Here is a 6,000-nt window from a genome sequence, read left to right as displayed (position 1 = left end):
GGGGTGAGACCCTATACATATATGGGGCTTACATTCGCTCAGACGCTGCTGTGGAAGCTCTATTGTGATAACATCAGAGTAAAAGCTATACTGACCGTCCAGGGCTTGGAATGCTTCTGCCGATGCATGGAAAACTCTACCTAGAACCTGCACTGAAAGCTTGTGAAGGCAAGATTGAAGCACTGGTCTTGTATGGGGCAGAACCCTTAAAATGAGAAGGTGGGGCTGACTCCAGCACACTCTAGGAGTCCTAGCGTCTGGAGCTGTAATCAACCTGAAAACTTTAACAAAGTTACACAATCACCCCGCAGCCCAGCTCTGTTAAGAAGAAAAATTCAGCAAGTTTACAAACACGACGTGTGCTTTTCACATCCTGTTTGTAGACTTGCTGAATTTCTTTTCATAATAGAATGCAGCTGCAGGGTGATAGGCACATTGTATGCTTTTGTTTAAAGCATTCATGTTATTTGCAGCTCGTGACGGCGCTGCAATTAACATGAATACTTTAAACAAAAACACACAGAAGGCACCTCAGCCAGGCTCTACATGAAAGAAACACCCGGTTTTCGCACCGCTCGCTTTTTAAAAGCAGCAGCGCGAATGTTGTTGATTGATGTGCTGTGTTGTAGTGTAGTTCCTATATTTCCAATAGGCTCTGCACATTGAAATAATATATACTATAGTTTAGACGTAGGACTGAGGTCGACTAGGTCTCTACCGAATATATTAGACTTAATTGTGAGTGCCAGCTAGCTAAGAGGTCACTAGAAACTTTCTCGAATTCACAAGAAGGGATTAGTTTCTGACAACCGCATAAACATGACAACTTTGTTTCCCAAGAATAAGACATCAATCTCTAGAGTCGAGGAAACAATAGATGGCTATTTTACCCCAGTCAATCGTGCATGCTTCGTTTCACCAGAGGTGCTGAGAAAACAGACGGACGGGCGTTTTCAATAAAAAGTATTTATTGAACAGTCTTCTTTCTCAGACATAAGAAATGTACTGCCACAATCGAAATACTGGTTATAAAGTATAATGCGTACAGTATAAATAGTATTATAAAATAATACTGTAAAAGCATGGTATGGTTTCTAAGCCATATCAAATAACATAAGATACATACATTAATAAATAATGACTAAAAGTACTCAACTGGTGCTTCTAAAATACGCCTACCCCGGTGTACCTAACCTAGGTCTAGTACGAGGGAAGAAGTAAGTGAGGTGTAGCTTAAGTTTAGTATTCTTTTGCCAAGAATCTTTTCCAAGAAATCTCTAAGGGTCTAATTAGCTCCGTACCTTGGTTTTAGAATGAAGGAGGTCTTGTATCTCTCTCTAAGGACTCGATTTCCCAGCAACCCGCAAGGGTAACCTGGAAACACTGGAGCTGGATTTCTCGGCAGGAGAAAAGACAGCGTCTCTCAGTGCGTCAGCTGGAGGGTCAGCTTCCTTCGGAGGGCGTCGGGCAAGTAGATAGTCGAACTGCTCCAAACCACCGTGTGTTTGTCTGGGCAAATATAGGCATATTTATACCTTGAAGGTGCCGAGTTTGACGTATGTTCGGACATAATAACGTCATCAAAGACTCAGTTATTTGAAAACTCCATGATTTCCTAGATAAATTAGTATTCAGGCAAGGGGAAGTCCCTAGCTGCTGAAGGAGGGTTTTTCCAAGAAATCGTTGTGGATTCTCGGAACTCAGTGGAAGTAGCCATGCCGTATTTGGGCTGCATAGGCTCAGTCTAAATAAGGGTATGATGTTTATGCCTATATAAGGATCGGGTGATTTATACCTATATAGGGGCATGAATCGGGAAAATTACACTAGGGCCTAGATTCATACATAACAGTGTGTGTGCGCGCTCCACACACAGCACTGCGCTCTTCATGCAACAGAGGTGCGCGCACATTATTGGGAACAGTGTGTAGGACACATAACTGAAGACACATCGGCACGTGCCCCAGTGTATCAGGGTGGAAGCATGTAGGATGGAACTGGGCCTTTCTGAAGCTTCATTCCTTGCCAAAAGGCAACTTTGGTCATGTTCTGCAAGTTAGATCAATTTGAGGCCAGAAAGATATCAAAGGTTTGCCGGGGAAGTATGCATCCAGTGCTATATTATTACATTCTGGTCCCACAAATTGAGCGGAATTCAGATCCAGTGTTATACCATTATATTTGCGTTCCCACAAATCGTATGTGGTTTTGGAAGGTAAATCACCGCTTCAATATGGTGGCAGTTTACACTCAGCTAGACCACGATATGACAGTCCTTTCTCCATGTTGGACTACATCCATGTAGTCTTCCGCGTTGTACCAACATCGCGATTCTGCCCGGTACTGAGCACGCGAGACGCTGGTCATGCTCGAGATATCATACATTTGAATTTGAATTTAAAAACATTTGTATAGCGCGCTTATATCACGCGGTTTCATGGCGCTTTTCAGATTGTGAGGTAACAGCAGGAGCAGAGGAAGTTAGACAGCGAAGGCTCGGGAGAAGAGCAAGGTTTTAAGGCGTTTGCGGAACTCTATATAGGAGGATGTCATGCGGAGTTCCACAGGGAGGGAGTTCCAAAACACAGGAGCGAGGACCGCAAATTTTGTTCCACCAGCCTTCTTCTTTTTAAATCGAGGGATGGTCAGAAGTGCCATGTGGGTGGAGCGGAGCTCTCTACCCGGTGTGTAAGGCTTAATGGCAGCGCAAATAAATTCCGGAGCGGTGCCCATTTTGGCCTGGAAAGTAAGGCAGCCGAGCTTGAACAAGGCTCGCTCTTTCACCGGCAGCCAGTGTAGTGCCTGCAATAGAGGAGTAAGAAGGAGTCAGGTCCTAATCGGGACTGAGGGGGGCTGGACCATACTATAATGCTTTGGTGGTTTCAAAACAGGCATTGACATTTAACCATGAATTACTAAATGTGTCAATATTTTTGTTCTGTGTCCTTATGTTTTTCATCAATTGTTGTTGTTCATAATTGTTAATAATTGTATGTATTTGTATAACCACTGTGTTGATTGTGTGGGTTCACCCCTTTTTTCTGCTTCTCAAAAAATATTTTGCTGAAAAAATAAAAAAAATATTAGTAGTTGGTATAAATAAATGTACCTTTACATGTGCCATTCAGTTACACGTGCTTTTTTGAATAATTGTTTATTCCATGAGGTGTGGGCATCTTCTATTTCTTCCTTGCAATAGAGGAGTGGCACGATGGAATTTAGGCAGGCCATGGATCAGGCGGGCAGCCTGGTTCTGCACTAGTTGCAGGCGGTGAATAGCATAGGCCGGCGCGCCATTGTAGATAATGTTGCCGTAATCAAGGCGCGAGAGCACCATTGCCATCACTATGATCTTTAGAGCAGGAAGGGAAAAGAAACGGGAAATCTTCCTGATTGTTCTGAGGGAAAAGAAACAAGAGAAAACAACAGAACTAACCTGTGAGTGAACAGAAAGTGGGGGACTAAGAAGGATACCGAGAGTTTTGACTTTGGGAACGGGGAGTGGAGGGACACCAAGTGAGAGGGGCCAGTGGGACGGGGACCAGGGGCTGCAACCACCTCCGGTCAAGACTAACTCCGTCTTGTCCGGGTTGAGTTTGAGGTGGTTGCAGTTCATCCAATCCTGAATGAACAACATAACAGATTGGACATTCTGGGAGGATGAGGGGGAGTGAGAAAGGTTGAAAATTAGCTGGAGGTCATCGGCGTAATTAAACACCGTGACCTCAAGCTGCTGCAACATAAAAATGAGGGGATAGATGTATAAATTAAACAAAAGAGGAGAAGTGAAGAACCCTGGGGAACCCCGCACACAACCTTACGGGAGGCAGCAGTAAAACCAGCTAGATGGACCGCCTGAGCCCTGCCGCTCAGGAAGGACTCGAGCCATGCGAGGGCTAGGCCCTCTATGCCCGCCGCCCTGACACGGGTGAGAAGGGTGGAATGGTCCACCGTGTCAAAAGCGGCGGACAGATCTAAAAGGATGAGGGCCTGCGGGAGATTGGTGTCAATGCCCCGCGTAGGCTGTCCATCACTGAGATCACCACCTTCTCCGTAGAGTGGAGGGGCCGAAAGCACGCCTGACGGGGGGAGAGGCAGCGATTGGTTTCCACGTGGGTGCTCAGGATGCTGGTTACATGAGTTTCTAAGACCTTACCCAGGTAAGGCAGGAGGGAGATGGGACGGTAGTTAGAAGGTGATGAATGGTCGGCGCCAGCCTTTTTCAAAATAGGGATGACAACCGCAAATTTATGGGGGGTGGGAACCACTCCATTGCTGAGTGAGTCATTCAGAAATGTGAGGGGCGGAGTAGGGCATGCTAGGAAGATTTCTCTCAGGATATGAGCAGGGGCAAAGTCCAGGGGGGAACCTGACTTCACCCTTTGAAGCAGAGGGGGGAGAGTGGCTTTGGTCAGGGGGGGAATGGAGGTTAATTTAGAAATGGTGGCGGGGGAGAGGGATTAATGAATGTGGGGGATGGAAGAGGAATATTAGCCTTGATCTTTGCGACCTTATCAACGAAAAAATCGTTGAGCGAGTCGCAGAGAGGTTGAGAGGGGGGGATCGAGGCCGTAGCTCTGTTGGATAAAGCAAGTTCGTGCACCGTGGCGAAGATTTCTTTGGATTGAGACTCCGCTGCCAGTATCCTGTTGGAATAGAATATGGTCTTGGCATCAAGGATGCCTTGCTTATATATCTTAAGAACAGAGAGGTAAGTAGTTTTTTGGGCGGGGTAGTATGCTCTTCTCCATGCTCGCTCGGCTCTCCGTGCGGCCAACTTCTTCTCCTTGAGGTCAGGAGTGAACCAGCGGTTAGCAGCGTGGGCTCTCTTGACCGTGATTCGCCTCAAGGGAGCAAACTCGTCGCCCGCTTGGGTCAACCAGTTGTTGATGGTGGCCAGTTGGACAGGGGCGGCGAGGCCGGACAGGTCGGGGCTGGAATTGGCCAGGGACGAGCAGAGAGATGGCATATCTGCTTTGCCCCATTTTCTAACCCAAGTGTTCTTGGGGAGTGGAGGCTTAATGGCTGGGGCCAGGGCAAGGGAAAAGGAAATTAAAGAGTGGTCAGACCAGGAACAAGGGGAAATAAGGGGAGGTGTGACGGGGATGTTCAGGGTCCAGACCTGATCGAGCGAATGGCCTTGTATGTGAGTGGGGCTGTGGACGTGGGGAATAAAATTGAGGCTGATCATGAGATCGGTGTATTCTTTAGAGAGGGGGCTTTCAGCAGGGTCATTAGGCCAAAAGTTTAGGTCGCCTAGAACTAGCACTGATGAGTTGTTTACTACCAGTGTAGCGAGGATGTCTTGGAGGTTGGAAACAAAAGCAGGAGTGGGGTGAGGGGGACGGTAAATAAGAACGGACGTTAGGGGAGCCAGATGAGAGCTGGACCGGATTATCAGGCAATCAACTTCAGGAAAAGGGGGAGAGGGAAGAATCTGGAAGTGGAGATCAGTGCGAGCTATCAAGGCCACTCCGCCGCCTCTTCTGCCCTCCGGTCGGTCCGCTCGGATGGTAGAATATGAGGGGGGTAGTGCAGCTAAAACGTAGGGCAGGGAGTCGGCCTTGAACCAGGTCTCCGTTAAAAACAGGAGATCTGGTTCGTGAGTATCGATATAGTCGAATAGCTCATACTGGTGGCTGACCGCCGATCTAGTGTTTAGGAGCGTGGCCGTGGTGTTAAAGGCCGGGGTGGGGGGGACAAGCGGGGGGGGGGGGGGTGTTACAGTGCTAGGCACAGAGGTCGCACCTGACATGACAGCGGGGGCAGTGGAAGGTGGGTGGGAGAATAGTCCTAGGTGAGTCCGAAGTTCGGAGACAGGCGAACTGATGGATCCGGGAGTCCAATATGAAAGGAGGAGGGAAGGAGAATATGTAAGCGGGGGGACATAAGGCGGTGCCCCATGCCCCGGCCTGCCGCGGACGGGCGCAGACGGGCTGGACTCTGGCGTGACTCCGGCGCGTCTACGGCGCGCCCGCTGCGCTCGTCCGCTGCGCTGAC

This window comes from Lissotriton vulgaris, chromosome 6 (genome assembly GCF_964263255.1).
Source record: "Lissotriton vulgaris chromosome 6, aLisVul1.2, whole genome shotgun sequence".
NCBI lineage: Eukaryota > Metazoa > Chordata > Amphibia > Caudata > Salamandridae > Lissotriton > Lissotriton vulgaris.
This window is presented reverse-complemented; position numbering follows the sequence as displayed.